The following is an 18,190-nucleotide window of genomic DNA, read 5'->3' on the forward strand; positions in this document are numbered from 1 at the left end:
AACTCCTGACCTCAGGTGATCCACCCGCCTCAGCCTCCCAAAGTGCTGGGATTACAAGCATGAGCCACTGCACCCGGCCCATCTTAATTTTTAAGTGTAGAATTACTGGCTTTCAGTACAGTCATATTGGTGTGCAGCCATCACCACCATCCATCTCCAGAACCCTTTTCATCTTGCAATATTGAAACTTTATGCCATTAAATCATAAGTCTCTATTACCCACTTCCCCTGATTCCACACAATCACCATTCTACTTTATGAATTTGACTCCTCTGAGTACCTCATATAAGCAAAAACATTTTGGGTCTGGAGTTTAAGGAGCCCATGTCTGGAGAAAGGTTGCAAGAAATCAAGTGACTCGACCTTATAAAGTATGTCTTTATATGAATGGACTACTTCACTTAGCATAATGTGCTCAAAGTTCATCAGTGTTGTAGCATTTCTCAGGCTGCCCTTCCTTTTGAAGGCAGAGTAATATTCTATCCTATGCATATACTACCTTTTGCTTAATCATCCATCTGTCAATATACAAGACAGTTGCTTCCACATTTTCCCTACTGGTAAGTTATGCTGCTATAGCATACAAATACCCATTAAATATAGTGTACAAATACCCATTTCAGACCCCTCTTTCTATTCTTTTGGTTATATTCCCAGAAGGGAAAAATGGTAGATGTTATTTCCATTTTTTCAAAGTATTGATTACCTGCCATACAGTTTTCAACAGTAGTTGTGACATTTTGCATTTCCACCAATAGCGTACAAGGGTCCTCATTATTCCACATCGTTGCCAGCATGTTATTTTGTTCTTGGACAGAAGCAAACTAATGAGGGTGAGGGGATATAGATGTCATTTTGCTCTTGATTTGCATTTCCCTAAACCATGAGTGATGCTGAACATCTTCTTCACGTAATTATTGTCTATTTGTATATCCTCATTAGAGAAATGTCTATTCAACTCCTTGACCTATCTTTTAATGGGGTTGTGCTTTACCCACCGGGGGCTCCTAAAACAAAATGCCATAAGCTGGGCATATTAAACACCTAACATTTGCTCCTCAGTATATAGGAGATTGTGAACTCCAAGATCAAAGTGATAGTAGATTCAGTGCGTGGTAAGAGCAAGCTTCCTTGTTCAAATGAGGCTTTCTTCATCTCATTGTGTCCTCACATAATAGACAGCAAATGCAAGCTCTCTAAGGAACCTTATAGCCCCATTCCTGAGGACTCTACCCTCATAATCCTACCCAACTAATCCTAATTACCTCCCAGGCATCCTAATCTCCTCATTCCATACATTAGGGGTAAGGTTGCAAAATACGAATTTCAGGGCCCAGCATGGTGGCGCATCCCTATAATCCCAGCACGTTGGGAGGCCAAGGTGCATGGATCACCTGAGGTCAGAAGTTTGAGATCAGTCTGATCAACATGGTGAAATCCTGTCTCTACTAAATACAAAAAATTACCCAGGTGTGGTGGCGCATGCCTGCAATCTCAGCTACTTGGGAGGCTGAGAATTGCTTGAACCCAGGAGGTGGAGGTTGCATTGAGCCAATATTGTGCCATTGCACTCCAGCCTAGGCAACAAGAGCAAAACGCTGTCTCAAAAAAAAATATGAATTTCAGGGGACAAATAAAGCAATAATTTTCTACCTGACCCCTAAATTTATGGCCTTACATGCAAAATACATTCATACCATTCCAACAGCACCAAAAGTCTTGAACTTGTTTGAGCATACTCTGAAGCTTAATATCAAAGTCACTTCCAGGTCACCAGAGATAACATGGCCAAAACCATTGCAAGATGTGTTTGATGATTCAAAGAGAAAGAAAAAACAGCTTTTCCTATAACAATGTTTCCAACTAAAGCATCTGCGATTATGAAGACTGAAACTTCGGCAGGGTGCAGTGGCTCACACCTATAATCCCAGCACTTCAGGAGGCCAAGGCAGGCAGCTCATCTCAGGTCAGGAGTTCAAGGCCAGCCTGGCCAACACTGTGAAACCCTGTCTCTGCTACAAATACAAAAATTAGCAGGGGATGGTGGTGTCCACCTGTAATCCCAGCTACTCAGGAGGCTGAGCCAGGAGAATCGCTTGAACCTGGGAGGCAGAGGTTGCAGTGAGCTGAGATGGCGCCACTGCACTCCAGCCTGGGCAACAGAGACTCCACCTCAAAAAAAAGAAAAAAGACTGAAACTTCAATGCTTAAATATTTTCAGCCCTCAAACACCACAGATCCAACATTTGTGTTATTGACCTTCCACCAAAGAGGCAACATCTGCAATCAGATGTTAGTTCTTCCGGCAGATGATCTTCCGGATGTCCTGATAGAAAATTCAAGTTAAACTGATATCCCCTGACTTATCTACACTGCCACATACCTCAGCACCTGAAAACATTGCAGCTTTAGGAACCACAGAGCAATCATCATATGAGGGTTATCAAGAGAGAAGAACCAGGGATTTGGAGAATGTTAACATGTGTTTTCAGGCCATTAAATGAAACCAATCCATAACTTTTTTTTTTTTTTTTAGACGGAGTCTCGCTCTGTCGCCCAGGCTGGAGTGCAGTGGCCGGATCTCAGCTCACGGCAAGCTCTGCCTCCCGGGTTTACGCCATTCTCCTGCCTCAGCCTCCCAAGTAACTGGGACTGCAGGCGCCCGCCACATCGCCTAGCTAGTTTTTTTGTATTTTTTTAGTAAAGACGGGGTTTCACCGTGTTAGCCAGGATGGTCTCAATCTGCTGACCTCGTGATCCACCCGTCTGGGCCTCCCAAAGTGCTGGGATTACAGGCTTGAGCCACCGCTCCCGGCCGCCTTGGGTATTTTTATAGCAATGCAAGAAAAGCCTAATACAGAGGCAAAAAAGTATTCCATGCAAATAGCAACCAAAAGAGAACAAGAGTGAATGTACCATTATCATACTTACTAGACTTTAAGGCAAAACCTATTTAAAAACACAAAGAACACTATCTTTTGTGTGTGGGGGGGTACATAGTAGGTGTATATATTTATTGGGTACAAGAGATATTTTAATACAGGCATACAATGTGAAATAATCATGTATTTGTCCATTTTCACACTGCTGATAAAGACGTACCTGAGACTGGGAAGAAAAATATATTGGCCAGGCGCGGTGGCTCATGCTTGTAATCCCAACACTTTGGGAGGCTGAGGTGGGTGGATCATGGGGTCAGGAGATCGAGACCAGCCTGGCCAAGATAGTGAAACCCCGTCGCTACTAAAAATACAAAAATTAGCCAGGCATGGTGGTGAGAGCCTGTAGCCCCAGCTACTCAGGAGGCTAAGGCAGAAGAATTGCTTGGACCCAGGAGGCGGAGGTTGCAGTGAGCCAAGATTGTGCCACTGCACTCCAGCCTGGGTGACAGAGTGAGACTCCATCTCAAAAAAAAGAAAAGGATGTTTAATTGGACTTACAGTTCCACATGGCTGGGGAGGCCTCAGAATCATGGTGAGAGGCAAAAGGCACTTCTTACATGGCAGTGGCAAGAGATAATGAGGAAAAAGCAAAAGTGGAAATCTCTGATAAACCCGTCTTACTACTATGAGAATAGCACAGGAAAGACCATCCCCATGATTCAATTACCTACCTCTGGGTTCCTCCTACAACATGTGGGGATTCTGCGAGATATAATTCAAGCTGAGATCCGGGTGTGGACATAGCCAAACCACATCATTCTACCCCAGACCCCTCCAAATCTCATGTCCTCACATTTCAAAAATCAATCATGCTTTCCCAACAGTACCCCAAAGTCTTAACGCATTTCGGCATTAATCCCAAAGTCCACAGTCCAAAGTCTCATCTAGACAAGGCAAGTCCCTTCTGCCTATAAGCCTGTAAAATCAAAAGCAAGCTAGTTACTTCCTAGATACAATGGGGGTACAGGTATTGGGTAAATATAGCCATTCCAAAGGGGAGAAATTGGCCAAAACAAAGGGGTTACAGGGCCCATGCAAGTCTGAAATCCAATAGGGCAGTCAAATTGTAAAGCTCCAAAATGATGTCCTTTGACTCCAGGTCTCACATCCAGGTCACACTGATGCAAGAGGTGGGTTCCCATGGTCTTGGGCAGCTCTGCTCCTGTGGTTTTGCAGGTTTCAGGATACAGCCTCCCTCCCAGCTGCTTTCACGGGCTGGTGTTGAGTGTCTGCAGCTTTTCCGGGTGCACGGTGCAAGCTGTCAGTGGATCTACCATTCTGGGGTCTGGAGGATGGTAGCCCTCTTCTCACAGCTCCACTAGGCAGTGCCCCAGTAGAGACTCTGTAGTGGGGCTCCGACCCCACATTTCCCTTCTGCACTGCCCTAGCAGAGGTTCTCCACGAGCACCCCACCCCTGCAGCAAACTTTTGCCTGGACGTCCAGGTGTTTCCATACATCTTCTGAAATCTAGGTGGAGGTTCCCAAACCTCAGTCCTTGACTTCTTTGTACCCACAGGCTAAACACCACGTGGAAGCTGCCAAGGCTCGGGGTTTCAACCCTTTGAAGCCACAGCGCAAGCTGTACATTCACTCCTTTCAGTCACGGCTGAAATGACTGGGACACAGGGCACCAAGTCCCTACACTGCACACAGTACAGGGACCCTGGGCCTGGCTTGTGAAACCACTTTTTCCTCCTGGGCCTCTGGACCTGTAACAGGAAGGGCTATGTGAAGGTGTCTGACATGGCCTGGAGACATTTTCCCCATGGTCTTGGGGATTAACATTTGGCTCCTTGCTACTTATGCAAATTTCTGCAGCCAGCTTGAATTTCTCCTCAAAAAAATGGGTTTTTCTTTTCTACTGCATCATCAGGCTGCAAATTTTCCAAACTTTTATGCTCTGTTTCCCTTTTAAAACGAATGCTTTTAACAGCACCCAAGTCACCTAGTCACTTCTTGAATACTTTTCTGCTTAGAAATTTCTTCCTCCAGATACCCTAACTCATCTTTCTCAAGTTTAAAGTTCCACAAATCTCAAGGGCAGGTGCAAAATGCCACCAATCTCTTTGCCAAAACATAACAAGAGTCACCTTTGCTCCAGTTCCCAACAAGTTCCTTATCTCCATCTGAGACCACCTCAGCCTGGATCTTCTTGTTCATATCACTTAGTATTTTTGTCAAAGCCATTCAACACATCTGTAGGAGGTTCCAAACTTTCCCACATCTTCTTGTCTTCTGAGCCTTCCAAACTGTTCCAAACTCTGCCTGTTACCCAGTTCCAAAGTCGCTTCCACATTTTTGGTTATCTTTTCAGCAAAACTCCACTCTGCTGGTACCAATTTACTGTATTAGTCCATTTGCAAGTTGCTGATAAAGACATACCCAAAACTAGAAAGAAAAAGAAGTGTAATTGGACTTACAATTCCACGTGGCTGGGGAGGCCTCAGAATCATGGTGGGAGGCAAAAGACACTTCTTACATGGTGGCGGCAAGAGAAAATGAGGAGGAAACAAAATCGGAAACCCCGGATAAACCCATCAGCGCTTGTGAGACTTAGTCGCTATTGTGAGAATAGCATGGGAAAGACTGGCCCCCTTGATTCTATTACTTCCCCCTGGGTCCCTCCCACAACATGTGGGAATTCTGGAAGATACAATTCAAGTTGAGATTTGGGTGGGGACACAACCAAGCCGTATCAAATCACATCAGGTATTAATCACCTCAAGCATTTATTGTTTCCTTGTGTTACAAACAATCCAGTTATGCTCTTTTAAATGTACAATAAATTATTGTTGACTGTAGTCACCCTGTGTGCTATCAAATACTAGATCTTATTCATTCTAAGTATAATTTTCTACCCATTAACCACCCCTACTTTCCTTCCTCCTCCACTACCCTTCCTAGCCTCTGGTAACTATTCTATTGCTCTTTATCTCCATGAGTTCAATTGTTTTAATTTTTAGCTCCCAGAAATTAGTGAGAACATGTGAAGTTTGCCTTTCCGTGCCTGGCTTATTTCACTTAATGACTTCCAGTTCCACCCATGATGTCACACATGCCAGAATCTCATTCTTTTTCATGGCTGAATAGTACTCCAATGTGTATATGTACCACATTTTCTTTTTTTCTTTTTTTGAGATGGAGTCTCACTCTGTTGCCCAGGCCAGAGTGCAGTGGTGCCATTTCGGCTCACGGCGAGCTCTGCCTTCCGGTTCATGCCATTCTCCTGCCTCACCCTCCCAAGTAGCTGGGACTACAGGTGCCCGCCACCACGCCCGCCCAATTTTTTTCGTATTTTAGTAGAGGTGGGGTTTCACCGTGTTAGCCAGGATGGTCTCAGTCTCCTGACCTCGTGATCCACCCACCTCGGCCTCCCAAAGTGCTGGGATTACAGGCGTGAGCCACCGCACCTAGCCAATATGTACGACATTTTCTTTATCGATTCATCTTTTGATGAACACTTAGGCTGCTTCTGAATCTTGGCTATTGTGAATAGTGCCGCAATAAACATCAGAGTGCAGATATCTCTTCCATATGCTGATTTCCTTTCTTTTTGGAATATACCTAGCAATATGATTGCTGGATCATAGGGTAGTTCTGATTCTAGATTTTTGAGGAGCCTCCAAACTGTTCTCCACAGTGGCTTACTATTTTACGTTTCCACCGACAATGTACAAGGGTCTCTTTTTTTCACATCCTTGCCATCATTTGTTATTACCTCTCTTCGGGATAAAAGCCATTTTAATTGGGGTGAGATGACATTGTATTGTTGTCTTTTCACTTCTCTGATGATGTTGAGCACCTTTTCATATGTCTGATTTTCATTTATATGTCTTTTTTTGAGAAACGTCTATTCAGATATTTTGCCCATTTTAAATTTGAATTATTCAATTTTTTTCCTATTGAGGTATTTGAGCTCCCTATATATTGTTTATTAATCCCTTGTCAGATGGATCATTTGCAAATATTTTCTCCCATTTGGTGGGTTGTCTCTTCACTTTGTTGACTGTGATTGTTTCTTTTGCTATACAGAAGTTTATTGTGATTGTTGTTGTTGTTGTTTCTGAGACAGGGATTTGCTCTGTTTCTCAGGCTGGAGTGCAGTGGTGCAATCTTGACTCACTGCATCCCTGACCTCCCAGGCTCAAGTGATTCTCCCACCTCAGCCTCCCAAGTAGCTGGGACTACAGGTGCATACCACCACACCTGGCTAATTTTTTTGTGTTTTTTGTAGAGATGGGATTTTGCCATGTTGCCCAGGTTTGTCTTGAACTCCTGGGCTCAGCCTCCGAAAGTGCTGGGAACACAGGCATGAGCTACTGTGCCTGGCCTATTCTTCCCTCTCCTTTGCTCCAGCAGCCGGAGTCTCTCCCCAGAGCCACCACAGGTAGAAATGTGCTGGGTCACACCTGAAGCCAGTACTGCTCTAAGTCTTACCCAAGGCCCATACAAGCACTGCCTGGCTACCCCTGCTGATCACTCAGGGCCCAGGGTTCAGAAGGTGATGAATTCTGCCAGGACTGGGTCCTTTTCTTCAAGGCAGTAGGTTCCCTTCTGGCCCAGGGTGTATCTAGAAGTGTCCAGGAGCTAGGGCCTGGAATAGAGGCCTCGGGACTCTGCCTGGTGCCCTATTATCCTGTTGCTGAGCTTGCATCCAAGTTGCAAAATAAAGTCCTCTTTACTTTCCCCCTTTCCTCTCAAGTAGAAGGAAGTAATCTCTCCCCGAGCTGCTAGCTGTACTGCCTGGGGTCAGGAGAGTGGTGGCACAAGTATTCCCTTCGCCACCCCAGCTAGTGTCTCACTAGATCATGAGCACTCCAAATCCGCTGGCTCCAAGTCCACCTAACACCAAGACTCACACGGGAATTGCAGTCCTTGTGACCCTGACTACCTTTCAAGTTTCTTTAGGACGCCGGAACATCTTAGCCCACGGTGGCAGGGCTTGCCGGAACTCAGGTTCTGGCAATTGGAATGGACAATTCGACTCTGGTTAAGGCTGATCTAAATGCTCCCTCCATGGTCACTGGCTGAATTCTGCTCCATATTGCTTTCTGCTAATGACAGGGCAGCATTGAGTTCCAATGCAAAGTCCCACAATCACCATGCTCTCCCTCTCCCAAGCTTACAGATTCTCTCTCTGTGCCATGTGGCCTCTGTGAGAGGATGGGAAAGTGGTGGCATAGGCAATTCAAGGCTGCTTTCCCACCCTCTTTCATGCCTCTTTACTTAATATAAGACCAGGTACTGTGATTGTACAGCTGATGTTTGGTTCTTATGCTTTTTTTTTTTTTTTTTTTTTTTTGAGACAGTCTCGCTCTATAGCCCAGGCTGGAGGGCAGTGGCACAATCTCGGCTCACTGCAACCTCCACCTCCCAGGTTCAAGTAATTCTCCTGCCTCAGCTTCTGGAGTAGCTGGGACTACAGGTGCATGCCACCATGTCTGGCTAATTTTTGTATTTTTTAGTAGAGACGGGGTTTCACCATATTGGCCAGGCTTGTCTTGAACTCCTGACTTCATGATCTGCCTGCCTCAGCCTCCTAAAGTGCTGGGATTACAGGTGTGAGCCACCGCGCCCGGCCTAAGTTACTTTTTTGTGTGGATAGGTGTTCAATTTGGTGTTCTTGTTGGGGGGCCAATCACTCGAGGGTTCTATTTGGCCATCTTGCTCCACCTCCTTCTGTATCACTTTTGACCATGGTTTTATCTATATGGCAGGTAAAAGATCCAAAAGGCTTATAGAAACTCAGGGAGACAGACAGTAAGTGAAACGAAAGAATAAAATAACTTCTGCTTACATTTGAAATTATTAAGTTCTTTTCAATAAAATTTCATGCTATAGTAAATGAACTGGATGTAATTTTTTGGAATAGGAATGAATTCACAAATTTTTCCTTGTAAATAGAAATGTTTTCAGACTAAGGTCATTTATCCTAAAAATTGCCCTTTTTGAGCTTGCTTTATTAAAAACTGCAAATGTAAAACATGTATATCTAAAGGTCAGGTGTGGTGACTCATGCCTGTAATCCCAGCACTATGGGAGGCCGAAATGGGAGGATCACTTAATGCCAGAAGTTCAAGACCAGCCTGGTCAACATAGCAAGACTCCATCTCTATTTTTTTAAATGCATATCTAAAAAGGCAATTTTCACATCGCAAGAACGGAAGCATTTCTGAGGCTGGGCACAGTGGCTCATACCTGTAATCCCAGCACTTTGGAAGGCCAAAGCATGCAGATCACGTGAGGTCTAGAATTTGAGACCAGCCTGACTAACATGGTGAAACCTCATCTCTACCAAAAATTCAAAAATTAGCCAGGCGTGGTGGCACACACCTGTATTTCGAGCTACTCAGGCGGCTGAGGCAGGAGAATCGATTGAACCTGGTAGGCAGAGGTTGCAGTGAGCCAAGATCACGCCACTGCACTTCAACCTGGGTGACAGAGCGAGACTCTGTTTTAAAAAAAAAAAAAAAAAAAGGCTGGGCACAGTGGCTCACATCTGTAATCCCAGCCCTTTGGGAGGCCAAGGCGGGCAGATCACGAGGTCAGGAGATCAAGACCATCCTGGCTAACACAGTGAAACCCTATCTCTAATAAAAATACAAAAAAAGTAGCCGGGCTTGGTGGCAGGCCCCTGTAGTCTGAGCTACTCAGGACGCTGAGGCAGGAGAATGGCGTGAACCCGGGAGGCAGAGCTTGCAGTGAGTGGAGATCACGCCACTGCACTCTAGCGTGGGTGATAGAGCCACACCCCATCTAAAAGAGGCTGGGCACCGTGGCTCATGCCTGTAATGCCAGTTCCTTGGGAAGCTGAGGTGAGTGGATCAGGAAGTCAAGAGATGGAGATCATCCTGGCCAACGCGGTGAAACTAAAAATACAAAATTAGCTGGGCGTGGTGGCACCTGCCTGTAATCCCAGCTACTTGAGAGGCTGAGGCAAGAGAATCGTTTGAACCCAGGAAGCAGAGGTTGCAGTGAGCTGAGATCACACCACTGCACTCCAGCCTGGGCAACAAGAGTGAAACTCTGTCTCAAAAAAAAAAAAAAAGAAAGAAATTGAAGCATTTCTCATAACCAGAATACCATAGTCATACCTAACAATTTCCTAATATGAGCTGACAGCATAACACTGGAATCTCATAAATTATATAAACAATTTAAAAAATATTTTGTAGAGACACAGTCTGACTATATTGCTCAGGCTGGTCTTGAAGTCTTGGCCTCAAGGGATTCTGCTGCGTTGGCCTTCCATTGCATATGGAAATGCAAAGTGGAAATGTACGCCATTTATCCATTTAACATAAAAGACAACATAACCTTAAAAATATGTGTGACATTCCCTATCCTCGGCTCTGTCTGCACCCAGAATGAAGAATGAGTCCTAGATTGCCAAAATAACTTTTAACTCTAAATTGTTGAAACTTACAAACTGCAGCATTGCTTTTTTTTTTTTTTTTTTTTTTTGAGACAATTTCACTCTTGTTGCCAAGGCTGGAGTGCAATGGCGTGATCACAGCTCATCGTAACCTCCACCTCCCGGGTTCAAGCGATTCTCCTGCCTCAGCCTCCTGAATAGTGGGGATTACAGGCGTGCGCCACCACGCCTGGCTAATTTTGTATTTTTAGTAGAGGCAGGGTTTCTCCATGATAGTCAGTGCAGGGAGCCGAAGGCCAGTGGGACATGACCAACTTGGCATTCCACTGGAGGCCATATGATCAAACAGCAAACTGTTTATCATGAATGCAGGATGTGGGCAAACTCACACTGCCCTGCCACCAAAAGATTTGCTGAGGGACATCACTCCCTGGCTCCGGGCTCCTTGAAGTTACCTGCTTGAGAGATCTAGCACCTATTGTCCAAACGATGTAGTCTTGCAAGCCTGCTATGAACTAAATTGCCAACTGACAATTACCTGACAATCACCCCCTCTGCTTTTCTCACTGTCTCTTTTGCCTAATACATATGGAGGGCTGTGTAAGGCTCGGGGCCCTTGTCCACTAGAGGCAAGATGCCCCTCCCCCCACCCCAACCCCTTCTCGCAAATATACTCTTTTGTCTCTTGTCTTTTATTCCTGCGTTCGCCCCGTTTGTTCAGTCCCCCTAGGTCCGTGCGGGTTACATAGTGGCACCCCGAACAGCGACAGGATTGGGCGCTCTATAAGTGGCACTCGGACAGGCGACAGTCCGAACACGGGACTACAAGGACGTGAACAAAGAAGGTCTGCTGGAGCAGAGGAACTGAAATTGACAAGACACACGGGGACCCCGGGAGGAGTCTGCCGGTCAGTGCCCTAAAGAGGTACTGGGGGCCGGGCGCGGTGGCTCACGCCTGTAATCCCAGCACTTTGGGAGGCCGAGACGGGCGGATCACAAGGTCAGGAGATCGAGACCACGGTGAAACCCCGTCTCTACTAAAAATACAAAAAATTAGCCGGGCGCGGTGGCGGGCGCCTGTAGTCCCAGCTACTCAGGAGGCTGAGGCAGGAGAATGGCGTAAACCCAGGAGGCGGAGCTTGCAGTGAGCCGAGATCGCGCCACTGCACTCCAGCCTGGGCGACAGAGCAAGACTCCGTCTCAAAAAACAAAAAACAAAAAACAAACAAAAAAAAAGAGGTACTGGGAGCAGAGCTTTAAAGAAGTACTGGAAATGGGAAGTTTTCTTTTTTTTTTTTTTTTTTTTTTGAGACAGAGTCTCGCTGTGTGGCCCAGGCTGGAGTGCAGTGGCCAGATCTCAGCTCACTGCAAGCTCCGCCTCCTGGGTTCACGCCATTCTCCTGCCTCAGCCTCCAGAGTAGCTGGGACTACAGGCGCCCGCCACCTCATCCGGCTAGTTTTTTTGTATTTTTTAGTAGAGACGGGGTTTCACCGTGTTAGCCAGGATGGTCTCGATCTCCTGACCTCGTGATCCACCCGTTTCGGCCTCCCAAAGTGCTGGGATTACAGGCTTGAGCCACCGCGCCCGGCCGGGAAGTTTTCTGAATCAGGGTAACAAGGGGAAGAATTTGTCTACCGAAGAAAAACATTATGTGTACTTGTTTAAAGTTCTGTTGAGACAGTCTGGAGCTCAGGTTAATTCTCAGGCACTAACTAACCTCCTGCAGAAGCCACAAATGGTTATTAAGGCATAACCCATGGTTTCCACAGGCGGGCACTCTTGTGGAAAATTAGGACACAGCAGGAGAAGGGTTAAAACAGGCTCATCATAAAGGTTTTAAAGTTGATTCTTCAGTTTTCTCCACTTGGAGTTTAGTTCATACTGTACTTCTGCCATTATCTCCTTATTATTCTGCGGGACAGCAGGCTGGGTCTAAATATCTCAAAGCATCTGTTGTCCCACCCACAGCTCCAATGGAAAATAAAAACCAGGTGAGGGAGGATAAAAATTGACCTATGTCGCCTCCTCCAATTGCAGAAACATCTGTACCGCCTCCTTTGGTGGCAGAAATAGAGACCTCAATACAAAGAATTTTACTCTGTGCTGCCATAGCTTGCAGTGAGCGGAGATCGCGCCAAGGACGCCCTTAGGACCTTGTGCTTTTCCTATTTCTGTAAGGCCCGATTCAAATAATCTACAGCAGTTTATTCATGAACACACCCCACTAGAATTTAAGTTGATGAAGGAATTAAAAACTAGTGTGGTCAGTAACAGGGTCCAAAGCCCATGGTTCCCAGAAGAAGGAACGTTAGACTTAGACCTCTGGGAACCAGTGGGGAGAAATCTTAAACAACATCAGGTGCAAAGTCATCAGGTCCCAGTAAAATCCTTAATGTTATGGGTTTTAATTAGGGCAGCCCTGGCTCACACAGAAGAGACCAAAAAAAGGAAGGGGGAGAAAATGTCACCTGCCTTATCACCCTCTCTTCCCTCAGCCTCAATATCACTGGGCCAAAATAACAAAGAGGAAACAGAGGTCTTACCTAAGCCTCCTCTTCCAATAGATAGGAAAAAAGGACAGAGAATACGCTACAGCTATCAGTCCCTGTCTTAGGCAGGCAGCATTAGGGGAGCTCTTAACCTGCTCAGTAATGCAAAATCGGCAAGGCAAGCAGGTGTTATGTTTATAAAAAGATAAGAAAAAACGCATTAGAAGCCGAAACAGCACAACCAAGCAGGCGGTGGGCGGAAGAAAAGGCTCAGCGGCAGAAAAGCTCCCGGCGACCAAGCTGACAAGGTCCGCCCAGGCAGGCAGCATAGGCCCCGGCAAAGGAGGGAGGGAGCCGCGTAGATACGTGCAAAGCCTACCCAAGTACAACGCGGCTGCCGCCCAGGACCTGCACCGCCGCCCTCTGGCTCTGTGGGCAGCCTGTAGCAAAATTTCATATGTTACGTACGTCCCAGACTATGATTCTCCGCTAAGATTTAAGTAAGAATTTGAAAAACCTCTTCTAATAATGGCCACTGTTAGCTCTCTCCGACCCCTGAGGTAGCTTTCCAAATTCAATTTAAGTAAAACAGTAACCTCTGAAGGGAAAGAGATTCGAGGTCCCAGGAGTTAGTTAATGAGTAATTAAAAGCTAGTCATGTAAAACCACACATTACCCTTTAAAGGAGAACTTTAAACCTAATTAAATGATATTTGTTAAGTTAGAAGGTAAAAATGTTGTGTCCTTCTCAGAAAGTGAAGAAAAGTTGTAAGTGTAGTGAAAACATGCATGAATGACTGTCTTAACCCACTGATTACAGATAATCTGTGATGTGTACTTGCCAAAAGAGTCCTAAATTGAGTTCCCCAGCCAGTGAGTCACTGTTTTCAAGACTGCCAGATTAAAGTCCATAAACTTGGTCAGCCCGAAAACTCAATTACAAGATTTAAGCCTGTGGTTTTAAGCACATGGTTAATCATTTAAGTCTCTGCTTCTAGAGATGCATTCAGATTTTCTTTTTAAACTTATTATTTATTTCAGCTAGCAATCTTAATGATTAATGCAGTCAAATGCTAAGTTATGACCCTGATATCATCAGGATTCCTTTCAGTAAAAGGCAATTCGAAGCGGTATTGCACTCCCCCATACCTAATGCTTTAACACTGTTTACTGATGGGTCTAGTAAACATGGAAAAGCAGCAGGCTAGTAGAGACCACATAATTCAATCACTCAATGTGAGTTTACTAGCACTCAAAGAGCTAAGGTTACTCTGTTTGTTTATTTATTTATTTAAGACAGAGTCTCGCTCTGTCGCCCAGGCTGGAGTGCAGTGGTGCAATCTGGGATCACTACAAGCTCCACCTCCCGGGTTCACATCATTCTCCTGCCTCAGCCTCCCGAGTAGCTGGGACTACAGGCGCCTGCCACCATGCCTGGCTAATTTTTTGTATTTTTAGTAGAGACAGGGGTTTCACCATGTTAGCCAGGATGGTCTCGATCTCCTGACCTCGTGATCCGTCCTCCTCGGCCTCCCAAAGTGCTGGGATTACAGGCATGAGCCACCATGCCCAGCCTATCAGGTTACTCTGTTTATTTATTAAAGAACTTTTACAACCTTAAGCTCGCTCTGGACTTTGCAGCCTTCTGTTGCAAATATAGCCATCAATTTATGGGGTCGAGACTTACAGCATGGGATAGGAGACTTACAAATGAAAACTTTGATAACCCAGGATTTAAAATGTTGAAGAACATGGGATATCAGAGTGAAAAAGGTTTAGGGAAATTTCTACAATGAAATCCTAACCCAATATCAGTAACTGGAAAAACAGATAGAAAAGGGCTAGGACACCAGGATTCCTGACAGGGGTCATTGATATTTGATATTTCTCCTTCGCCCACTGCCTTACCATTAGAATGGCTCAGTGACAAACCTGTGTGGGTGGATCAATGGCCCCTAACACAAAAGAAGCTAGATCAACTTCCTTTGTTGGTAAAAGAGCAATTGAACGCAGGACATGTAGAAAAGTCAGCCCCTGGAATTCTCCAGTATTTGTTATTCCAAAAAGGTCCCAAAATAGTAATGACCTCTGGGGTTTCAGCTCAACACTCAGAGCTAACTGCAGTCATTCAGGTTTTACAGCTCACAGCTTCAGATCCTGTCAACATTGTCTGTGATTCAGCTTATGTTGTACATGTAGCCAGTCGCATAGAAACTGCTACAGTTAAAAGTACACTAGACCCAGAACTGCTTAATTTATTTCACTTATTCTCATATGCTGCATGCTACATGCCAAACAGGTGACACAGCTGGTCATGTACGGTGACAATGTCTGTCATCATTTGCTCATATGGGAATACCTAAACAATTAAAAACAATGGACCCGCTTATACTAGTCATGCTTTTCAAAATTTCTTACAGCTTTGGGCTATAACCCATAAAACAGAAATTCCTTATAATCCTAGAGAACAAGGCATTATAGAGCAGGCACATCAAACATTACAACGCATGTTGAAAAAAACAAAAAGGGGGTATAGGAGGCCAACTACCATCTCAATCAAAACTACATTTAGTCTTATTTAAATTTTCTGACTCCTGGTACGGAAGGTAAGACTCCAGCAGAAAGACATTGGCAAGTGTTAGAGGAAAAGAGGAAAGTTCTTCCAAAAGTGTTATGGAAATCCCCAGAAGGAGGACAATGGAAAAGTCCGGTGGATTTATTGACGTGGGGAAGAGGGTATGCTTGTGTTTCTACAGGAGATGGACAAACCGTGTGGGTGCCCTCAAGGTGCGTGTGACCATGGAACAGGAGACTGGAGGAACCCACGGTGGCCAGTCATGAGCCTGGTCCCTTCAGTACCAGCCATGAGCCAGCTGGGCCTGAGTGCAAACACAGAGAGAAGGCCTAACAGAATCATGACACAGTTCTAATGCTGTTTTCTGTAAAATCGAATGGACCGCCAATTGGATAATGAGAACTGCCCAGCCTGACCTTACATTCTTTCAATTAATACATAAACAAAAAGGGGGATATGCAGGGAGCCGAAGGCCCATGGGACATGACCAACTCGGCATTCCGCTGGAGTCTATATGATCAAATAGCAAACTGTTTATCATGAATGCAGGATGTGGGCAAGCTCACACTGCCCTGCCACCAAAAGGTTTGCTGAGGGACATCACTCCCTGGCACCCGGCTCCTTGAAGTTATCTACTTGAGAAATCTAGCACCTATTGTGCAAAGGATGCAGTCCGCAAGACTGCTGTGAACCCCAACTGACAATTACCTGTTTTTCTCACTATCTCTTTTGCCTAATAAATACGGAGGGCTGTGTAAAGCTTGGGGCCCTTGTCCACTAGAGGCAAAGTGCCCCTTGACCCCTTCTTCCAAATATACTCTTTTGTGTCTTTATTCCTGCATTCACCCCACTTTGTTCAGTCCAGTAGGTCCAAGGCAGGTCAGGCTGGTCTTGAACTCCTGACCTCAGGTGATCTGCCCACTTCAGCCTCCCAAAGTGCTGGGATTAGAGGCATGAGCCACTGCATCCGGCCAGCATTGCTTTTCTAATCAGATGAAGAATAGTGTATGCTGTCAACAGAGCATCAGGACTCAAACAGAAAGCTACATCACTGCCTTCCAAAAGTGGTGGCCTTCTGGTTTATGAGCAATCTTTGAGCCTGTGCTATGATGTCCTCTCTGGGGTGTTTGTGAAGCATCAAGATACTCCCACAGTCAAGGCCAATAATCAGGCTCAGCTGTGTCCTGTTCATCTCCCTCACCCTGTGCTTCCAATGTCCTCTACCTTCGCTGGCCATCCCAACACAGCACCTGCATCCTGGGCAAAATCACATTTGGAGTCACGTTGACGGTGGGGTTTCTACTCTACCCACGTTGACGGTGGGGCCCGCACTATCACTGTGGGTGTTGCCTTGAAGGGAGAAGGAGAAGGAGGTTGGATTCAGTAGCACCTAACTCTGTATTACCCTCTCTAATCCAAATGACTGTAGAATCTGACAGGCAATGACTCCACCCTTCACTCATGTGAATACATTATCTGGAGCTGAATATGTCATCTCCACGTACAGTCATGGTTTGGTCACTGATTGCTACTCCATCCTGTGACACCTGGGCTTTTGACTCTGAGAAGTTTCAACAAGGATTTTCTCAACAAGTGCTTGCTGGACACCTTCCATGAAGTGATTGGACTGTTCCATGGAAGTGTACAGACAAAAAGCTGACTTTTGCATGTTGCTTTTTAATCTATTGTGCCGGCACAAGAGGCCTATTGATAAATTAGAAGCAAAGGCATATATGCCAGGAACAGTGGCTCACACCTGTAATACATTCCAGCACTTTAGGAGGCTGAGGCGGGCAGATCACCTAAAGTCAGGAGTTTGAGATCAGCCTGGCCAACATGGTGAAACCCTGTCTGTACTAAAAATATGAAAAAAATTAGCCAGGTGTGGCAGTGGGCACCTGTAATCCCAGCTACTCGGGAGGCTGAGGCAGGAGAATCACTTGATCCCTGGAGGTGGAGGTTGCAGTCAGTTGAGATTGCGTCACTTCACTCCAGCCTGGGTGGTAAGAGTGAAACTCCGTCTAAAAAAACAAAAACAAAACAAAAAAAGCATATTATCTGAGCAAAAAAGGCTTGGTTGGAATATTGATGCTGACTTTGTTCCTTCCTAGGCTTGCATTCAGATAATTTGCATAAATATATTAGTCTCATTGGACTCATACAGGAGCTTTTTAAAAGTATTGTACATCTTGCTAAGAAGTAAATTTACATATTTTAACTGAGATATATAATGGAAAACAGCGTCCAGTACATCACAGGAACTACTTCAGTGTTCACAGAATAAGTAAGGCAAAACAGGTCCACAAGTCCAGGAGCCAGCCTCCCCTCACTACAAGGCCAAGTCTTGCACTGTTGGAGACAAACACGTCAGACACTGGCAATGTGAGACCATGTTCCTTGGTGGCTATGATGAATCAAGACAAAAAAAGGGCATTCTGTAACCATGTCTTTAAAACTGGTGAAAGAGAGCATGTTCCAAATCGTAAACATGACAAAAATTCCCCTCTTCTCACTATTATGACTGAGTGGTATTTCTCATGAGTTACGTTTACCTCCACTCCATTCCTTTTCCTTCTGGATGAGAATAATTATGATGACCAAGTTTAGAATTAAGTTCACCTCATCACTGCATCAAATACAGAGAATCATCTTGCTTCCTTGAATAGAAATCAATCGACCTGGCCGGGTGCGATGGCTCATGCCTGTAATCCCAGCACTTTGGGAGGCCGAGGCAGGCAGATCACAAGGTCAGGAGTTCGAGACCAGCCTGACCAACATGGTGAAACCCCGTCACAACTAAAAATACA

The 18,190-nt window shown here is 45.3% G+C and overlaps 1 protein-coding gene across 2 annotated transcripts in view; it reads left to right on the forward strand.

The window, feature by feature from the left end:
• Window positions 1–18,190, forward strand: part of ECSIT (ECSIT signaling integrator) — a 385,922-nt gene that overhangs the window by 244,647 nt on the left and 123,085 nt on the right. The window lies entirely within an intron of this gene.

The sequence above is a fragment of the Macaca thibetana genome, chromosome 19 (genome assembly GCF_024542745.1).
Source record: "Macaca thibetana thibetana isolate TM-01 chromosome 19, ASM2454274v1, whole genome shotgun sequence".
NCBI classification, from domain to species: Eukaryota; Metazoa; Chordata; class Mammalia; order Primates; family Cercopithecidae; genus Macaca; species Macaca thibetana.